Consider the following 20,003-nt stretch of genomic DNA (forward strand, 5'->3'; position numbering starts at 1 on the left):
TTTCCCAACAGATTTCATTTTATTGGGCTTCCTCAGCAACTTTGCCACTTAAAAAAAACACATTAAGTTACGGCAACCTTTTTTTCCTGCCATTTATAAGCACCATATGTGAAAGACATACTTAAGCAGCAAACAGCAGATAAAGGATGTGTATTAACCAGCTGCTTCTCTCTGCTGATTAGCTCTCTTAAACACCAACACCGTCTCACTTAGAAGTCTAGTTGATTACATTTTCAAATGCTGACTTCCCCATCAAAGGCAGTTTGTAAGGTTGTAAAATGTGATTTTGTTTCACACTCTTCAGTGTATCTGATTTAACTATTTATGCCCCTTTTCTCAATCATAATTCTCAAAGCAGCTCACAATATATTAAAATAATATCTATATACCTAATAGCCAACTATGCCCCGATCTGTGGATACCTGAATCTGTTGATCAGTACCGTTTATGCAGAAGTAAGATGTTTTCAGCAAATTTAGGGGATACTCCAGGCCTGCAGAAAAATCTTACAATGGGAAAAATGGGGGTGGAGTTAACTCCCCCTCTCCCCCAATGTGGGAATGTTTGTCTGTGCAGCTGCAGATAACAAGAGAAACAGCTATCAGGAAGTCATGGCAGATGAAGGTAAGAGCATGCCATGGGCCAGCCAGCTGCCTCCTTCTCTGAGGATGAGGAAATGGAAGAATCAGGCCCTGCAGTGCTGGAATGCCTTTCTGAGCAGTTGTAACTAGAAGTAGAATCAGCAAAAGAAGTGTCAGGAGGTGAAAATGCTTCCCAATCAGGCTGCTCATTATGCCAGGAGATAAAAGAACTTGACAGTGTGAGAGAGCTGAAGAAGTGCCCGTTTAATTGCACAACAGCAATCAATGCTAATTCCTGGAGTAGAGTTATTACAGGAGCAGGAATGACAAGGTGGTAGGAAGGCAAAGGGCTTGCATCTGCAAGACAATGGAAGCAGCTGTAAGAAGCAACTCTGGGCTTTAAGGGATGAGTCAGCTAATGAGGCAGATAAAAGAAACATGCTAAACAAGGCATAATGTGGAAGCAACCTTGCTTGCCATTTCCTCAGTTAGCTAACGCACGCAGTGAACAGAGTACTACATTGCCTTGCTCCCTGTCCTGCTTAACCTGTACTTGTTATTCCAGCTAGAAACCTCAAACCCATCTCCTGCCCTGGCTTCCAAACTTTGGACCCTAGACTTTCATCCCAAAGGCACCCATTTATATGTGGTGTGCCATAGGCTGTGGTTCTGTCCTCGATGTTATTTAACATCTACATGCGCCCCCTTGCCCAGATTGTCTGGAGGTATGTGCTGGGAAGTCACCAATATGCAGACGACACACAGCTCTACCTATTAATGGGTGGCCAGTCTGACTGTACCCTGGAAAATCTAGACCTGGCTCTTCAAGCCGTAGCAGCTTGGCTCAGGCTGAGTCGGTTGAAGCTGAATCTGACAAAGATGGAGGTTCTCTATCTGAGTCGGGGTGGTCCAGGATGGGAGATCCCTTTACCAGCTCTTGATGGGGTGTCATTAATACCAGCCCCTAAGGTCAAGAGCTTGGGAGTATTCCTGGAGTCCTCTCTCACAATGGAGGCCCAGGTAGCAGCCACTACCAGATCCTCCTTTTTCCATCTTCGGCGGGTACGGCAGTTGGCCCCCTTCCTGGAGCATGTCAACTTAGCAATGGTGATCCACGCTATGGTCACCTCAAGAATAGATCACTGTAATGCTCTCTACATTGACTTGGAAACTACAGCTAGTGCAGAATGCTGTGGTGCGGCTGTTAATAATAATAATAATAATAATAAATTTATTTTTGTATCCCGCCCTCCCCCGCCAAAGGCAGGCTCAGGGCGGCTCCCTCATTGGCAGCACATTCAGCCAGAGTTGAAAGAGCTGCACTGGCTACTTATTGTGTTCCAAGTCCATTTCAAGGTGTTGATATTGACCTTTAAAACCCTTTATGGTCAGGGGCCTGCCTATCTACAGGACCACCTTTCTCTGCACGTTCCCCAGCAAGCACTGCATTCAGGGACACAAAATCTACTGTCCACAGTCAGGGGGTGTGGCCTAATATGCAAATAAATTCCTGCTGGGCTTTTTCTACAAAAAAGCCCTGGTTTAAAGAAAGATTGTGTGTCTTCTATTTGTCCACTTATCCAATTGGATTGACACCATTAATAAAACTCTAAAACCAAGAGTAACCCCAATGGCAAAATCAGCAAAGAAAAGAGGACCCCTCAAATTACAGTACTAATGTAAACTAACCACAACACTTGTTAAAGTACAGATATTGCAATCTAACAAACTTTCAAAAAAGATCAAAACCACAAGAATTTTCAGAAATGGAGAATAATATTACAGGGCAGCTTCCAGAAGACTACATTGCAATGGACTGAATAATAATAAAAAGTATTTAGCATACTTTTTAAGGCCTGATCATGGATATCTGGCATACTTCTATTGGGAAGGAAATAGGAAATTCCAGAACAGAGAAGCCATTTTTTTAAAAGCCCTATTCACAGCAGTATTCAGTACATATGCCTTTGTGTGTTGCAGATAGGAAATTTCATAAAGAGCAATTTTAGGTAGTCAATACCACCCCATCTATCAAGCTTTGTGACACTATGAAAACTGAACATCTCAGCTGTAGAGAAAATGGCGGTACAGCAGTTAGCTATTCATAAGAATAGGAGGTTGCTTAGAATCTCATAGCCTTTAATTTTTAGCTCTTGTTTTGGAGTTTTGTTGTTGTTGCGGGGCAGAAGGAAGACAATTTGGATTTCCTGCTTCTTCCACAGATTGCGTGGATTTATTCTCCTTTAGCAAGAAAGCATCGGGTGATATACAAGGGAAGATGCATGTGAGTTTACAGCTCAGCTTTGCTCAAACAATGAGTACCTCAGATATGGCACTGGGTCAGTATTTGTGACTCTGATGTGTGATGACATACAGCAGAGAGTACTTAATGCTCCATGATGATCAAATAAGCAAGGCACCTGTGTTTGAAGGCCAGAATCCACATATCTTTAAAAGACATCTTTAGAGGGATCTGCTATTGCCATTAGCACTTCTCCGATGTCTTTCAGTCATTTTTTTTGTTATGGGGAAAAAAATCTTCTTATAATCCCTTGTCTTCCCTTGGAATACTTTATTTAGTATTTCTGATGGGCAGCTACAATCACTAGGAAAGCCATTCACAACAGGCATGATAATGAGAGGCTTTCACAGCCTAACAGAAACCAGTCCCAGTCAATTTACTCCAGTCTCGTACAGCTCATGGCTTTTGATGTCTGTAAGCCACAGTAGACCTGCCTTTAATCTCTACACATGTAGCTTTAGCAGTGTTTCTTAGGGGAACATAAATTGAAAAAGAAGAAATGCAATACGGGGGAAAAAACATTCAGTCCATGATTTACAGGGTCTCTGGAGCCCAAAAGCACTAAACAGGTTGTTTTACATGAAGAAACAGACCATGGAAGTAACTATCCCATTAAAAGGAGATTCAAGATGAATTACAGCATAAGTAGAATCTTGGTCTCTCTGTGTAGTAAAATAATACCATCAGGATGTAACAGGTTGAAAAGCAATCAGTTTCAATTACGTTTGCATGTTAGTTCAGAAACCTAACTTACCTTATATCTTAAGCAGCAGTTCCCAAGTATCTAGAAAAGCCTACTCAGTTCCATGAAAATCAATACAGTGGGTTGGATCTACATGAGTGGAGTTCCCTTATGAAATGGGTGCCCATTAGTCTTCTAAGGGTAGCCATCTGTCCTTCCTGAAAACTGATTCATAGGAGCTGGGGGACCCCTAAGAATAGTATAAGGGTATAATCTGGCTTTCAGCAAAAGGATGGAGGAATCAGTGGAAACTGTCCCTTGCTCAGCTGGAAGGTCTTGGGATCCAGCCCAGCATGTGCAAGCATACTGAAGCTATTTTTTGTACTTTTACTAATGAAGAAATGTAAGGATCAAGTGGATTCTGAAAGCATATATTTGTACATAAGCATCCTCTACTTGGGAGAAGTTCCTTTCACATTTACACTCTATCTCCTATGGAACACAGAATGCTTATATGGAGCACTAGATGCCTATATCACAACTTAGAAATAAGGGTACACTGAGAGATGGAGACTAGTCTAAGGACACACATTGAATTCTTGATTTCTGTCCATCATATTTTTATTTTTAATTTTGTTTTATTAGATTTATATCCCGCCCTCCTCACCGGAGCAGGCTCAGGGCGGCTCACAACATAAAACTCCACAATAGTAAAATTAAAATCAGCATTACATGTCATTTGGTGCTAGGATCTAAATATTATTCCATTTTTCCAGTTTGATGGCATTCTATCTGCGCTGTAGGCACCATGTTAATTAAAGGCCATCTTGAAGAGGATGGTTTTGCAGGCCCTGCGGAACTGGCCAAGATCCCACAAGGCCCGCACTTCTTCTGGCAGCTGGTTCCACCCGTGGGGGGTGGCGATCAAAAAGGCCCTTTCCTTGGTGACTTTCAGTTTGGCCTCCTTCAGCCTGGGGATTACCAGTAGGTTTTGAGAGGCAGATCAAAGTACCCTCTGGGGAATATATGGGGAGAGACGGTCCCTAAGGTAGACAGGTCCTTGACCATATAGGGCTTTATAGGTAATAACCAGCACCTTGTAATGAATCTGGTACACTGTTGGCAGCCAGTGCAGTTCCTGCAGCCCCGGCTGTATGTTCTCTCACTTAGGGAGCTACAATAACGGTCTGGCCGCCATGTTCTGTGCTAGCTGTAGTTTCCAGGTTCGGCACAGGGGCAGCCCCATGTAGAGGGCATTACAGTAGTCCAACCTCGAGGTGACTGTTGTGTGGATCACTGTTGCCAGGTCGTCGCAATCCAACTGCCTCACCCGCCTAAGATGAAAGAAAGCGGATTTAGCAGTGGCTGCTATCTGGACCTCCATTGTCAGGGCAGGCTCCAGTAGTACCCCCAAGCTCTTGACCTTGTGCACTATTTTCAGCGGCTCACTGTCAAGTGCTGGTAGGGGAATTTCCCTTCCTGGACCACCCCGATTCAGGCAAAGGACATCTGTCTTTGCTGGATTCAACTTCAACCTACTCAGCCTGAGCCACTGTGCCACAGCCTGCAGCGCCAGATCTAGATTTTCTGGGAGACAGGCTGGCCATCCATCAGTAGAATCTCAGTAGATAAATAAGAACCTGCTCTGGCACTGGGCATACAAACTGCTGGTCATTGTAATACTGTGGGGAAAATTAGGGATTTCTCTTCTGATATTAACTAATAAAATAACCAAATAAAATGAACTTTGTTGCTAATATAATTATTATAATGAAAATGAATTATATCAATTAATATTAGCTAATATTCAGAATACCTCTCAATTATTCTAGCACCTGCCTGCCTTGGAAATCATGGTGGCAGTGGTGGTGGTGGGGAGAGATAACTGATGTACTTAGTTTCTTACTGTATAGGTTGGGGCTGAGGCTAGGCTAAATGCTGCTGCTCCCTGCCCATCTTGCCAGATACTGGTAGCAACAGAAGATGGAGTGGGGTTATGGGTCACTTTTCCTATCCCTTCCTGGCAAGCTGCCCAAATTCCTTCCATAAAACGATTCAAGCTATCAGAAGGTAGTCCTTCTTTCAACCTGGACTTCAATTTACTCATCACTTCCAGAATTCCAGTGGCAATCCAAACAGCAGAAGGGAACAAACTCTGCCTGTAGTTGCAATTCAGTATCCCAGGTGACAAACTGAAAGGATTGACATGGGAGGAAGATTTAGATTAATATCTCCCCCTCATTTTTAATTTCCTCACTTCTTTGTTCTTGTTAAGGGCTTTCATTACTGGACTTTGACCTTCTGTTGAAAATATAGCTCCCTTGATGTTCTTTTGCACATGCTCAGCTTGTACTGACAAAGACCTGCTGTAGTGTTGTCCTCACTTATGGAACATAAGCCATTAAATCCATATATGGAAGCAGACATGCACACACAACTGATGTAGATGTGCATCTGAATGTGCATTTGAGCCCATGTTGTGTTCCTTGGGGTTCTTGAGCCAGCCAGATACTGCTTTTATAGTGTGTATATCCTTGTCAAAGGCGATTACTTGATGTGTAAGCCTAGTAGCACGTGCCCAGAGCTGAATCAGAGTGAAAGTGTTTAAAAATGTAAGTGAAAGAGCAGTCCACTACTTGTAATCTTTTAATTGCTTCTGGTTCCAGCTCCTTAAGAGATACTCACCCAGTAACTTCAAAAGATATTTGGAGTAGCTGATCAGACAATCAAGACCCTTCACTTTTCTCATTGCACTTTTATCTAAAAGGGACTGTGCATCTTCATTCTTTCCCCCTTGTCAAAGAAAGAGAGCAAAAATCTAATCAAGTTAAAAGTAAGAGCAAAAACAAAACAAAATTTTCCTGAAACTTCATGAAAGCTTTCTCTCTAGTCCCTAGGCTAACCTTTTCAGAACATTTTCCTTATAGCAATTTTTAAAAGAAAGTTTTGAGAGACCGGTTTTTTCCCCTAGTGGGAGGGGGCAGCAAGACATTGACCTAACCTGCTGTGTGTGTGCTCACCTTTTGCTTGGTGGTGCTTCGACTTCTAGACTGGAGATCTGAATTAATTAGGACACACAGCTCCACTTAAAGAAGTTGCCATCATATGTCCTCTTCAGGGAGATGGTAAGAGAGAGAAAGAGAGAGACAGAGAGAGAGCAAGCAAATGAATGCACGCTAATGGTCCAAAGGTTGGCTAGACAGCTGACACAACATTCTAAATGCTGACATGTAGCTGTCAAGGGGATCTATAAAGATTTGTGTATTTTTGCTTCTTTAGGAAGGGATAATTGTAAGGCAATCCTGCAGTAGCATCTTAACTGTAATCATTGATTTAAATAGTAACGGAAGTTGCAGTGCTTTCTAAGCCTCCCTTGTTCACAAATTGTCTGCTAACTGAAGTTGTGCATGTCATTTTGCATTGTTGCCAATTCAAATGCAGTGCAATTTCATGGTAGAAATTGAGCAAAGACTCTATTCTTAGCCTCAGAATCTGAATAGCAGCTCAAATCAGTGGTAGGTTGGAGAGAAATCAAGCATGAATAGCCCAAGGTCTTTTGTGTTCGCTTAGCTCTACTGATGGTGCCTATTATAAAATCAGATGGGAGCCCTGTAGTACAGCCATCCATAGAAAATAATAAGGGACAATAGACTGAGATGCCCAATCATGTTTAAACACTGATAATCCCTGTTTATTTCAGTGCAGTTCTTATAGAAATCTTCCATCATAAACAAGAGAGAAAGATAACTGCTATGTTTCAAATAGTGATCACCAGGGCTTTTTTTTCTGGGGGAACACAATGCACTGGAGCTCCGGAACCTCTTCCTGAAAACAAAATTCTCAAAAAGTTTAAAAGTTCATGAGGGGCATCCATGTGTTTCTCCTTCATTTCTCTCTTGAGAGTTCTGGCACTTCTTTTTCCCGGGAAAAAAACCCTAGTGACCACTATCTAAAACAGCAAGCACTAGTATACCTATGTACTGGAGCATATATATATTCTTCTGAATAGATGCCTTCTTCCAAACATATGGGTTATTCTTGCAAAAAATGCTTTGAAGAGAGACAATGTAAACCATATAGCTATGAGCTAGACTGTAAGAATTTAGGCTTCTAGGCAGAGTCTGTTATAGTTTTTGGCTGTACTAGCTGCTGATTGACACCTTATTTGCGGAGTCATTTTGCAATTAGTGTGCTGCATGTCAATTAGTTCTGCATTTATTTTTCCTCCAAATACGAAGGCTTGAGTTGTCTGTTGAAACCCATAAATTCCAAAATGGCTTTTCTTGTAAGGCCAAATGTTGACAAAAGATTTGGCAATACCCAGATACATTTGATACATTTCCCCATAAAATAAATAAAGCAAACATTGTGCATAAGCAATAACACTAAATCTTTCAAAATAATGTATTTATATTAATGATGTGTCTTGCTGTAATTATTAGACAGAAAAATCATTTTGCTGCTTGCCAAGGTCTTAACTCTAAGAATTGAAACTATATCCGAAGACAGTAAAACACCAACATTATCACTTATGTGGGGAGTTGGAAAATGGCTTTGGAAAAGAAGATCTTGATTAATCATGTTGTGTAAAATTGTAGTTCAACAGTTGTTTGAATGGGACACAGTGTATGACATTATTACAGTTGGAGGATATTTTGGTAAATTTCTGGTGAGATATAGCATACAACCACAGTGATTAAGTGCAGATGTAGGAACAGCAACACAAAAAAAACTAAGGCCTCAATCTTATGCATGCTTTATTGATGTCCCATTGAATATAACAGTATTTACTTTTGAGACAATGTGCATAGAGTTGGCTCCATGCCTATGATCATATGTATTGTCACTTGGAATAAGTTCTGCTGAATAGTGTGGTTCTTACTTCTGAGCAAAATATATAGGTATGAAGTGGGTCCTACAGACATAGGAATGAAGTGCATGCCCATGTTTCTAGTTGGTGCCGAGGGTGCAACAGAACAGGCAAACTATTTTTGGGCTGACCTGTGGCCTGCCCAGAAAGGTGAAACCTTTCCAAACATCTTTGATTATTCATGTGCTTCCCCTCACCATGTCTTGCAGTATAGCAGTGATTTTGAGACTATGATATCAAAGACAGCAATAATTCTGTTATTTTTATTGCCCCTCCCCACATCTGATCACAGAGAAAGGAAAGAAAAATGGGAAATATATTTTTGCATAAAATGTGATTGCTGATAGCAGGAGATACCTCGGGTGGTCCTCCATAAGGAGGAACTGCATCTAGAGTGATAAGGAAAGACACTGAGTCAAAAAGATAAAACAATTGTAGTTTGAAACCAAACGAGCCTGCTGTGATCAGGTTGGAGGATTTGAAAGTCATTATAAAGCTGGATCAGTTATGTGTTTTACAAACATTCTCATCAGTTGAGCTGTCTTTATTTCTTGCCAGTTCTCACTATTTCCCTGTCCAGTTTCATAAAGGTTTTTTTTACTCTTCTTTACGTTTTATACTCCTTACAGCTTACTGTAATCTTGTAGAGGACAAATTTGTACTAAGGCAAATGGAGAAAACAAGCCAGACTCACAAAGTTTGTATCCTTTTTACATCTCCATGTCCCAACAACCTAATTATTCACAAGATAACATAATGTAAGGACAATTTTTCATCAAGGTGGTTAACCTCTGTCTAAACTCATGCAAGTTACTCAGTCACAATCCTTACAGAGCTCTCCCAAAATAAGTTGAGCTCATGCATAACACTAAAAAAACACCAGCCAGTTGAGCTCATGCATAACAGTAAAAAAAAAAAAAAACAGCCAGAACCTAAGGCTGCCAGACTATATTCTGATCTCCTGAGAATACAAGTGTATTCACGCTACACTAACTGTTATGTATGTGCCTTAAAGTATGTACTTCCTGCTGGCTCATTGGAGCCAGGAAAGCAGAGCTTGGGGACTGTATAACAATGGGTAGTGGGATTCAAATACCTGCCGCCCTGCACCTATCACAGACCCCTGCCTGTTTGAATGAACCAATGGCAGGCTAGCGTGGGAGATTAGAGTTGTATATAGGTTTTTCCCAAAGGCCCTTAGTCAGTCTTTGTTGGGAGCAGCCTGCACCATGCTTTCTTTAATAAGGAGCTGTCCTCACTATGATCGCGTCTCTGCAATGCTTTGAACCCACTATATTATACTAACTAATACGTTTTACATCCAGATTTTTACTGTATAAGAATAGCAAAAATACGGATGTAAAATCCATTCGTGTAGTGTGAATGCACCCTACTACATAAATGCGATACGATAATTAATTCTCCGCAGGGCTGTTAAGAACTACCATACATCCCCATACAAAGATTTCCTCTGGGCTCCCTCTCACGCCAGCCCAAGCATCATATGAAAACAAATCACAAGATCTCCCTTGCTCTATGGGCCCCCAGAGTGACCTGGCCCCCAGCAATTTATCTCTGATATCCATCCCCTGGCAGTTCTGTTTCTCTCTTCAGGGATGGGTAGTGTGATTATAGAAGTCCATTTGATAATGTGACATCCCACCTCACCCCTGAATCATGTTTATCACCTCACTGTGAACAAAGTTTAGTTCAATACTAACCAAAATTTCGTTTCATTACCTAATCAGATCAAATTCTAGATAAAATAACCAGAGCTGCAACAGAGATGTTCTATAAAAACTATAAGCAGAACGATTTTTACCAGCAAGGCACTTCTGGAAGCAGATATTTCTCTGCTTATCCATTCCCCAATCAGCACCCTATGGATCCACCCTCCTCCCTGTGCTAGTGCCAGAGTTTATAGACAAAATGACACAAGGCATGGCAGACTGCAGTAAGAACAGGGAATCTGGTTAAGCCCCTTTCCATTTCTCTATCCCACTGGTGAAGTAAGTGTTCTGTCTGTATCACAAAGAGGACTGCGTTGATTTTGGTCCTGTAAAGCAAGCATATGAATGAATGGCCACATGGAAATAGCCATTATTGGGAAATAGCTTAAAACAGGCTTCAGGGGGCACCTTTCATTCCTTTGTTAGCAGATACAGAAACCTTTATTTGGCATATTATTTGTATGAAACAAAACATTTTTTAATTCCATTGCTTTCTAATCTTAAAGATATATAACATTTCAATATGCATGGATCAAAAGATGCAAAATAATGTTTATTGTTGCCTACTTATAACTTTATATATATAATATATATATATATATATATATATATATATATATATATATATATATATATATATATATATATATATAATATATATATATATATATATAATATATATATATATATATAATATATATATATATATAATATATATATAATATTTTAAAAATCCTACTTTTTTAAAATTGCAAACTCTATGATCAAGTCCTCAAAACTAATCTGGCATAACGAATCTGCTTACATATTTAGCAGAGACAAGGCATCCAGCCTGTTTTGTCACATAGCTGCCCCTGCTTTCCCCCAGCTTCTGGGTGCTAGTGGGTCCACTGCCTATCAGTTCTTATGAATAGCCATAACAGAAGGAATGGCTGAGAAAAAATATCTCATTATCAAGGCTTGGTGCCCTTATCCTTGGTGCCCTAAGAACATGCTTATTTTGCTTAATGGTTAATTCAGGGCTGCTTGAAGCAGAATAAGAATAAGAAGAATAAGAAGAATTGCAGATTTATACCCTACCCTTCTCTCTGGAATAGAGAGCTGCTTACAACCTCCTTTATCTTCTCCCCCCACAACAGACACCCTGTGAGGTGGGTGGAGCTGAGAGGACTCTCACAGCAGCTGCCCTTTCAAGGACAACCTCTGTGATAGCTATGGCTAACCCAAGGCCATTCCAGCAGGTGCAAGTGGAGGAGTGGGGAATCAAACCCAGTTCTCCCAGATAAGAGTCCATGCACTAAACCACTACACCAAACTGGCTCTCTGTAAGTTATTGCTTGACATTTGGGAGTCAAGACCATCCATGTACCTACAGTAATTCTCTATAGAAACTTACTGCAATTTTATTGTCGTTTATTCACAACCACTTACACTGCTTTGAGTGTTGCTCCAAAGAGTCCCATCACAATCCAGGAGATACAACAGGCTGCTGTGAGAAAGATGTTGGAACTGAAAGGACACATGAGGCCACTGGGATCCTACCTGTGATTTATGGATTGAGTCAAATAATGGTTTGTAGCATGTTGTCCACTTACAAGTGCAGCGGGAGCCACTGCAGTGAACTTGTAAATGGGCACAAATGGTCAATGAAATCCATCTCAGAAGAATATCTCTCTCGGCTTGACTTCGCGAACGAAGATTTAAGAAGGGTGCAGTAGTCCATGTCTGCTGCAGGCTCGCTGGTGGCTGACAAGACCAATGCGGGACAGGCAGATCCGGCCACAGTGGCTGCAGGGAAAAGTCTGATTTGGGGTTGGTGCTGTAGCAGTGCGATTCTTCCTCAATCTCCTTTTGTCCTCAAGACCAGCTAAGCATGTGTTCTCAAAGGAAGAGACAGCCTGGTGGATGGTGTGTCTCCATGCTTTGCGATCTGAGGCTAGGTCAGACCACTGGTGATGGTTGATGCGACAGGTGCCAAGGGATTTCTTCAAGGAGTCCTTGTACCTCTTCTTTGGTGCCCCTCTATTTCAATGGCCAGTGGAAAGTTTGCCATACAGAGCAATCTTGGGAAGGCGGTGGTTTTCCATCCTAGAAATATGCCCTGCCCAGCACAGCTGCGCCTTCAACAGCAGTGCCTCGATGCTTGTAACCTCCGCCCTCTTGAGGACTTCAGTGTTGGTCACAAAGTCACTCCATTGGATGTTGAGGATGGTGCGAAGGCAGCGCTGATGAAAGCGCTCAAGGAGTCGCAGGTGATGACGGTATAAAACCCACGTTTCGGAGCCGTAGATGAGGGTTGTCATCACAACCGCTTTGTAAACATTGATCTTTGTACCTTTTTTCAGATGCTTGTTGCTCCACACTCTTTTGTGCAGTCGGCCAAATGCACGGTTTGCCTTTGCCAGCCTGTTGTCAATCTCCTTGTCGATCTTGGCATCTGAGGAGATGATGCACCCTAGGTAGCTGAACTGCTGGACTGTCTTCAGAACTGATTCACCCACAGTGATGCAGGGAGGGTGATAATCTTCCTGGGGTGCAGGCTGGTGGAGAACTTCTGTCTTCTTCAGACTAACTTCTAGGCCGAACAGCTTGGCAGCCTCTGCAAAGCAGGATGTCATATGCTGCAGAGCTGATACCGAGTGGGAGACGAGTGCAGCATCATCAGCAAACAGTAGCTCTCGGATAAGTTTTTCCATTGTCTTGGAGTGAGCCTTTAATCGCCTCAGGTTGAACAGGCTGCCATCAGTGCGATAGCGGATGTAGACACCATCGTCATCATCTAGATCTACTGCGGCTCTTTGAAACATCATGCTAAAGAAGATCGTAAAGAGAGTTGGCGCGAGAACGCAGCCTTGCTTTACACCTGTGCCTATTGGGAAGGGCTCCGAGAGGACATTGCAGTGTCTGACTTGGCCTCGCTGGTCTTCATGTAGCTGGATGATCATGCTGAGGAACCTTGGGGGACATCCTAAACGTCCCAAGATTTGCCAAGGCCTTTCCTACTAACGGTATCGAAAGCTTTGGTAAGGTCGACAAAAGTCACATATAGACCCTTGTTCTGTTCCCTGCATTTCTCTTGGAGCTGCCTGAGAACAAATACCATGTCGGTGGTGCTCCTATTAGCTCTGAAGCCGCACTGGCTCTCTGGGAGGAGTTCTTCTGCAATGGTGGGCACCAGTCTGTTCAGGAGTATTCTGGCAAGGATTTTGCCTGCGATGGAGAGCAGGGTTATCCCCCGGTAGTTGGAGCAGTCTGACTTTTCCCCTTTGTCCTTGTGTAGAGTGATGATGATTGCATCGCGAAAGTCCTGTGGTAGTTTGCCTTGTTCCCAGCAGGTGACAAGTACTTTGTGAAGTGTGCTATGTAGTACTGTGCCCCCATGCTTCCAGATCTCTGGTGGGATTCCATCAACTCCCGCTGCCTTGCCACTTTTCAGTTGCTTGATGGCTTTAACAGTCTCTTCTAGGGTGGGGATATCATCCAACTCTGTTTTCACTGGTTGAAGTGGGGTGAGGTGGATTGCTGAATCTTGAACTATGCGGTTGGCACTGAAGAGAACCTGAAAATACTCCGACCACCGGTTCAGTATGGATGCCTTGTCTGTGAGGAGCACTTGGCCGTCTGCACTACGCAAGGGACTCTGAGCCTGATATGATGGGCCATATACTGCCTTCAGGGCTTCGTAGAACCCTCTTAAATCTCCAGTGTCTGCACACAGCTGGGTTCTCTCTGCAAGCTTGGTCCACCACTCGTTCTGAATGTCTCGAAGCTTGCACTGGAGGTTGCTACATGCAGCGCGAAAGATTGCTTTTTTCCCGGGACAGGAGGGCTGAGCAAGATGTGCTTGGTAGGCAGATCTCTTTTTTGCTAGTAATTCTTGGATCTCTTGATTGTTCTCGTCAAACCAGTCCTTGTTCTTCCTTGTGGAGAACCCGAGGACTTCTTCAGAGATCGACAGGATGGTAGTTTTTAGGTGTTCCCAGAGTGCTTCTGGAGAAGGATCTGTGGGGCAGCTGGGGTCCTCAATTCTTGACTGGAGTTTTGCCTGGAAGGCAGCTTTAACTTCGGCTGACTGAAGGCTGCCAACCTGAAGCTTCCTCCGAGGGATACCTCCTCTCCTGGGTGTGGGCTTAAAGTGAAGGCGGAGATTGCAGCATACAAGACGATGATCCGTATGACATTCCGCACTGGGCATTACTCGGGTGTGTAAGACATCTCGAAGGTCTCTCTGGCGCACCACAATGTAGTCGATAAGGTGCCAGTGCTTGGACCGTGGGTGCATCCAGGTTGTCTTCAGGCTGTTCTTCTGCTGAAAGATAGTGTTGGTGATGGTGAGCTGGTGCTCCGTGCAGAATTCTAGCAGGAGGCGCTCGTTATCATTGCAGTTGCCAATGCCATGTTTGCCAAGTACTCCTTTCCAGGCTTCCGAGTCTTTACCTACTCTGGCATTGAAGTCGCCAAGGATGATCACCTTGTCCTCTGTAGGGGTCTTTCGTACGAAGTTGCGTAGATCAGCATAGAACTTGTTCTTTTCTGCAGGATCTGCTTGAAGGGTTGGGGCATACACACTGAAGAGGGTTGCATGCTGCTTGTTTTGAAGTGGGAGGCGCATGGACATGATGCGATCTGAGTGACCTGTTGGCAGGTTTTCGAGTTTGGAGGCAATGGGGTTCCTGACCATGAAGCCAACGCCAGAAAGGCGGCTCTCAGCCTTTGACTTACCCGACCAGTAGAGGGTATAGCCAGCACCATGTTCTTGAAGACTACCTTCCTCAGGGAAACGGACCTCACTGAGAGCTGCTATGTCAATATTCAACCTGCGAACCAGAAGAATATATTCATACATGAAATACATGCCACATCTGCATTGGAAAAGTGTGGGGCTTGGGGGCTTGCAATTTTTCAATAAGTGCAATGAAGTAAAGAGAAATGAAACAGGGTTACACTCCTTAATCATGTGCTCTGTTTCAGAGAAACATAGATCCATGTTCTTCTCACTTTACATACAAAGATGGAACATGAATAAATCAATCCATGTGAACCGTTCCATCACTCGCTCTGATTCAAGGATTGTCATAGCAAAGGCTTTTAAAGGTGAGCTGACATTGTGTGTGTGTGTGTGTGTGTGTGTGTGTGTGTGTGTGTGTGTATATATATATATATATATATATATATATATATATATATATATATATATATATAAAAATATAAAATATTTAAACATAGACAGATGTAATGTTGTTCTTTGACAAACTTACAAGAAAAATGTTCTGGACTTAGACCTGTAAACGTCTATGAGCATGATTCTAAATTGTACTGCTTATATTTAATTGTCAAATATTTTGTTGGAAGGGCATCACCTTCTTTTAACACTTTTTGTCAAGGACTTCTTGTTAAAGTCCTGATTTCTGAGTAATATGCCTTGGTCCTTTAGTCAGTAATTTTACTAAATTGATTGTGAATTTTTTCAGCTTTAGTTGAAATGTAATAGGTACTTCTTATAGAGCTGAGCTTCTTAAACATTTATACCTTACCTTTTGATTACCAGGTCTTCTAGGTGGCATACAAAAATAAATTGAATCATTAAGAATAAAATAAAGTAAAATTATCTAAAAATTAGTCCACACATGCCATCAAACATATAAAGAAAGAATGATAGGTGCTAAATGCATATTTCTGCCATCTACTTTCTTTTAGTCACCCAACTGAAACTGTTATTTTTTTCATGCATATAATATTAGGCAGAAGTGGCTGTTTCCAATATTATTTGATTTAACCTGGAGTTTTTGCGTAATGTCTTCCTAAGCCTGTCCATTATACAAATTGTATACTTTATCTAAAGCTAAGGAGGATTTTGTGAACTTTAATGTCATTCATTGCCAATAAATGTGTTCAGAGTCACATGTCTGTAATGTGATTTACTTTTTCATTCTGAATATTTTTTTATCCTGTTGTTATTGTCACTACAGCTAAGAGAATGGGTAGTAAACTTGACTTGACTCAAATATAGAAATATGTGACTTTCAAAGGCTTACATTGACCTCATATATTTGAAACACAAAGTGGTGATTTTTGAGTGTTAGTGGCCACTTTGTAATGTCATTCTGTCTTTTCTGTCAAAGAAATAGATCATAACATAATCCTAGGAAATTGCTGAAATTGTTCAGCTATGATAAATGACATATATATTCCTTTCAGGAAGTTTTAAATTGGGCCACTGTCAAAATAATATTTATAGAAGACAAACAGGGTCTTCCTTCCTTAGGGATAGTTAAGTTTCAGGTTTGTGGAATCTTTTATATATAATTCCCCTTTCATCTTGGCAAATCTGAGCTCCCTCATTGGTTGAGACTGTGGTGGATCAACCTTTTGCCCATCATACCATCAATCAACTGTTCTTGCATCACACTGACTGACTCTGCTCTCCCCCACCCACTGGTGGCCCAGGACAGATGAGGATTGGCCCTCTGGGAAAACTGCTAGACAGTGGCTACTGTTAGGCAACTAATCTTGCTTCTCTCAGTAAAAAGCAACCAAGCTTGGTTCTCTCAGTAGAAGCCAGTGGGGGAGGCCCTTTCAAGTCCTATTTTGGCCTTTGACGGAGAACTCATTGGTTGCCTCAGCTCCTCTCTCCCATCCGGGTGGCTGTTGCTAGCCAGCCAAGCGATTCTGTCAGTAAAAGGCAACTAACATTTGTTCTGGCAGTTGCTGTCTCTTCCTACTCTTCCGTTGGTTAAGCTGCCTATTGCACTGCTTTGCAGAGGAGAGAAAGAAAGCCTTCACTTGACTGGCTGAGAGGAGGAGGGAAAGAGCCATAGAGAAAGCCTTCCCATGAGTGGCTGAGAGAGGAAGGAGGAGGAAAGGCTTTCTCTCAATTGGCTGGGGACTCCCTCAATTGGCTGAGGACTCTTCCCTATCCTTCTCTGGGAAGGAAACACTCAATGACAGGGGAAAAAATGGTATCCTGTTGCAGTAGGCCAGATACACAGAGAGACAGATAGGGAGGGAAAGTGAGAGACAGAGAGAGATTGAAGTCAACATTATCAGAGAGAGAGTGTTGTTCTGAAAAGTATCACTGAAAGGTATCTCTAAAGACCTCTGAGGGAGAACTCATTGCAGCTAGTCCTGACTAGGGCTGCCAGTTCCAGGTTGGTGGGACATCCCTGGAGATTCTGTGGTGAAGTTTGAGGAGGGCATAGGAATTAGGGCTTCAGAGCAGGGTCTGCCAGACTAAGGTTCTTGTTGTGGAAGCTGACTGGGTGATTTCAGACCAGTCGCATACTTCCAGCCTCACCTACCTTGCAGGATTGTGCTGCAGATCAAAGGGGAGAGAGGAGATTGATGTAAGCTCCTTTGTCCCTGCCCCTGTGGAGAAAGACTGTCCCTTTTCTATGTAGAGGCTGTGGGAGGGGGAGGTGATGGAAAGCCGAAGTCAGAGGGGCAGATAAAGGGAAGGAGATATGGTTGCCAAGTTAGGAAATTCCTGGAAATTTAAGGGGTGGAGCCTGGAGACGGTGGGGTTTGAGGAGGGGTGGGATCGCAGACAGGTACAATGCCATACATGCCACCCTCCAAACCAGCCTTTTCCTCCTGGAGAACCACCATTGCCAATTTCCAGGTGAGAACTAAGAGATAAACTGTGATATATTAACAAATACAATTAATTGTTATTATGAAATATTTCCTTAACATTCTTTATATTATTATCAGTTTGCAAATATAATAAATATTAAATTTTACAATATAGTTTCCGGGTGATTCTCATGAGGCCGGTGATACTGAAAGATTTGGCTGGGGTCTCTCTCTGTGTGTCTGTCAGAGTTTCTGTTATGATAAATGCTGTGAGAATTGCAAAGGATCTCTGAGACCCCTCTTTGAGAAAGTTGGGAAACGGCACAGCAAGAGGAACGCTGGCTTCTGGCTCCATCAGTGGTGGCTTCAAGGAGTCTTAATGAACTGAAATCAATGCCTTAGCACTTTTTTGTACAAGCTCTTTTTTGCACAAGCACTTTTTCTGTACAAAATAGGATGAATATGGAATTTTCTTGTTTCGGAATTTATTCTGTATGTTTTAAAGATGAAAGTGTGAATGTGTCAGGCGAGAATTGTGAATTATAATTGGTGTATCACCCAGAAACTATATTGTAAAATTTAATATTTATTATATTTGCAAACTGATAATAATATAAAGAACATTAAGGAAATATTTCATAATAACAATCAATTTGTATTCATTAATATATCACAGTTTATCTTTTAGTTCTCAACCTTTCTGTGATTCTCCTTGTATGTGTTGTAATTTCCAGGTGAGGGCTGGAGATCACTCAGAATTACAATTGCTTTCTAGATGGCAGAGATCAGCTTCCCTTGAGGTGGGGGAGATTGAATGCCTTCACTTGGGTGGGAAGACAGCAAGGGTACAGGGCACTCCACCCAGAGCCTCCTTCTAGAGCCAATTGTATTTTTCTTCACTGGGGTCCTTATCCCTATGCCATAAAGGAAGAGCTACTGCTGTTACTTGCTGCACTAACATCCCTGGTCTCTAGAGAGAGCACAGATATACCCTGATTTCTGGCTTACAAATAAATGACTACCTGTGTTTTGTTGCAAAAGTAAAGGGTCTCTCTGTGTGTGTGTGTCTGTAGAATTCATGTATATCGCCTACAAGTGGCATTATTTTTATTTATTTATTTATTTAATTTGATTTATATCCCGCCCTCCCTGCCGAAGCAGGCTCAGGGCGGCTTACAGTATAAAATCCTAGAAACAATTAAATTAATAGGTATTAAAATTACACATTCGGTAATACAATAGATATACAATGATTAAAACAGTTAAAACAGAAAAAAGCAGACTATTGAGTTGGTGCTATTCTAATGGCGACGGCCTTCTTCCACTTCTCTTAAGTACCGGTGCCAGTCAATTGAATGCCAGCCGAAAGAGGACAGTCTTGCAGGCCTTGTGGAACTGCACAAGGTTCCACAGGGCCCTCACTTCATCTGGCAGTGGGTTCCACAAGCAGGGGGCTACAACTGTAAAGGCCCTGTCTCTAGTTGATTTCAATCGGGCCTCCTTCGGCCCGGGGATTACTAATAGGTTTTGTGATCCCGATCTAAGTACTCTCTGGGGAACATGTGGGGAAAGACGGTCCCTAAGATAGGCAGGTCCTAGGCCATATAGGGCTTTAAAGGTAATAACCAGCACCTTGTAACGAACCCAGTATACTATTGGCAGTTCCCATAGTCCTGGCTGAATGTGCTCCCACCTGGGAAGCCCCAAGAACAGCTGGGCGGCTGCGTTCTGCATTAGCTGCAACTTCCAGGTTCGGCACAAGGGCAGCCCATGTAGAGGTCTCATGTATTATGACTCCAAAACATCTGACAAAGAAGTTCTATTTATGTTATTTCTGAGAAGAGAATAAAATCTGATCTGAATTCCTGAACAAATTTTTTAATTTTAACAATTTTTATGCTATCATTCAGCCATAGATCATTGTTTGTGGGATAGAAAAGCATATAAAATATAACAATATAAACTGTAAAACAGTTAATTTAAGAATAAACACATCATTAGTCATAAAATCAGTGGAACAGAGTGTGATGGGTGGTTTCAAGTGCCACCCTCCAGGAGCCACAGCCAATACTTTCGAAGAAAAAAAGAGTTTGGCAGTTTAACTGCTAGCCATCTGACAGAGCAAAGGTTGGTAGGATTTTGGTGGGAGTAGGGTTAGGCAGTTTGGTAGTATGGTTGCTAGCTCCAGGTTGGGAAATACCTGGAGAAATACCTGGGGAGGGCAGGGTTTGGAAAGGGGAGGGAACTCAGCAGTACAATGCCATGG

Source organism: Heteronotia binoei, chromosome 1 (assembly GCF_032191835.1).
Source record: "Heteronotia binoei isolate CCM8104 ecotype False Entrance Well chromosome 1, APGP_CSIRO_Hbin_v1, whole genome shotgun sequence".
Taxonomy (NCBI): domain Eukaryota; kingdom Metazoa; phylum Chordata; class Lepidosauria; order Squamata; family Gekkonidae; genus Heteronotia; species Heteronotia binoei.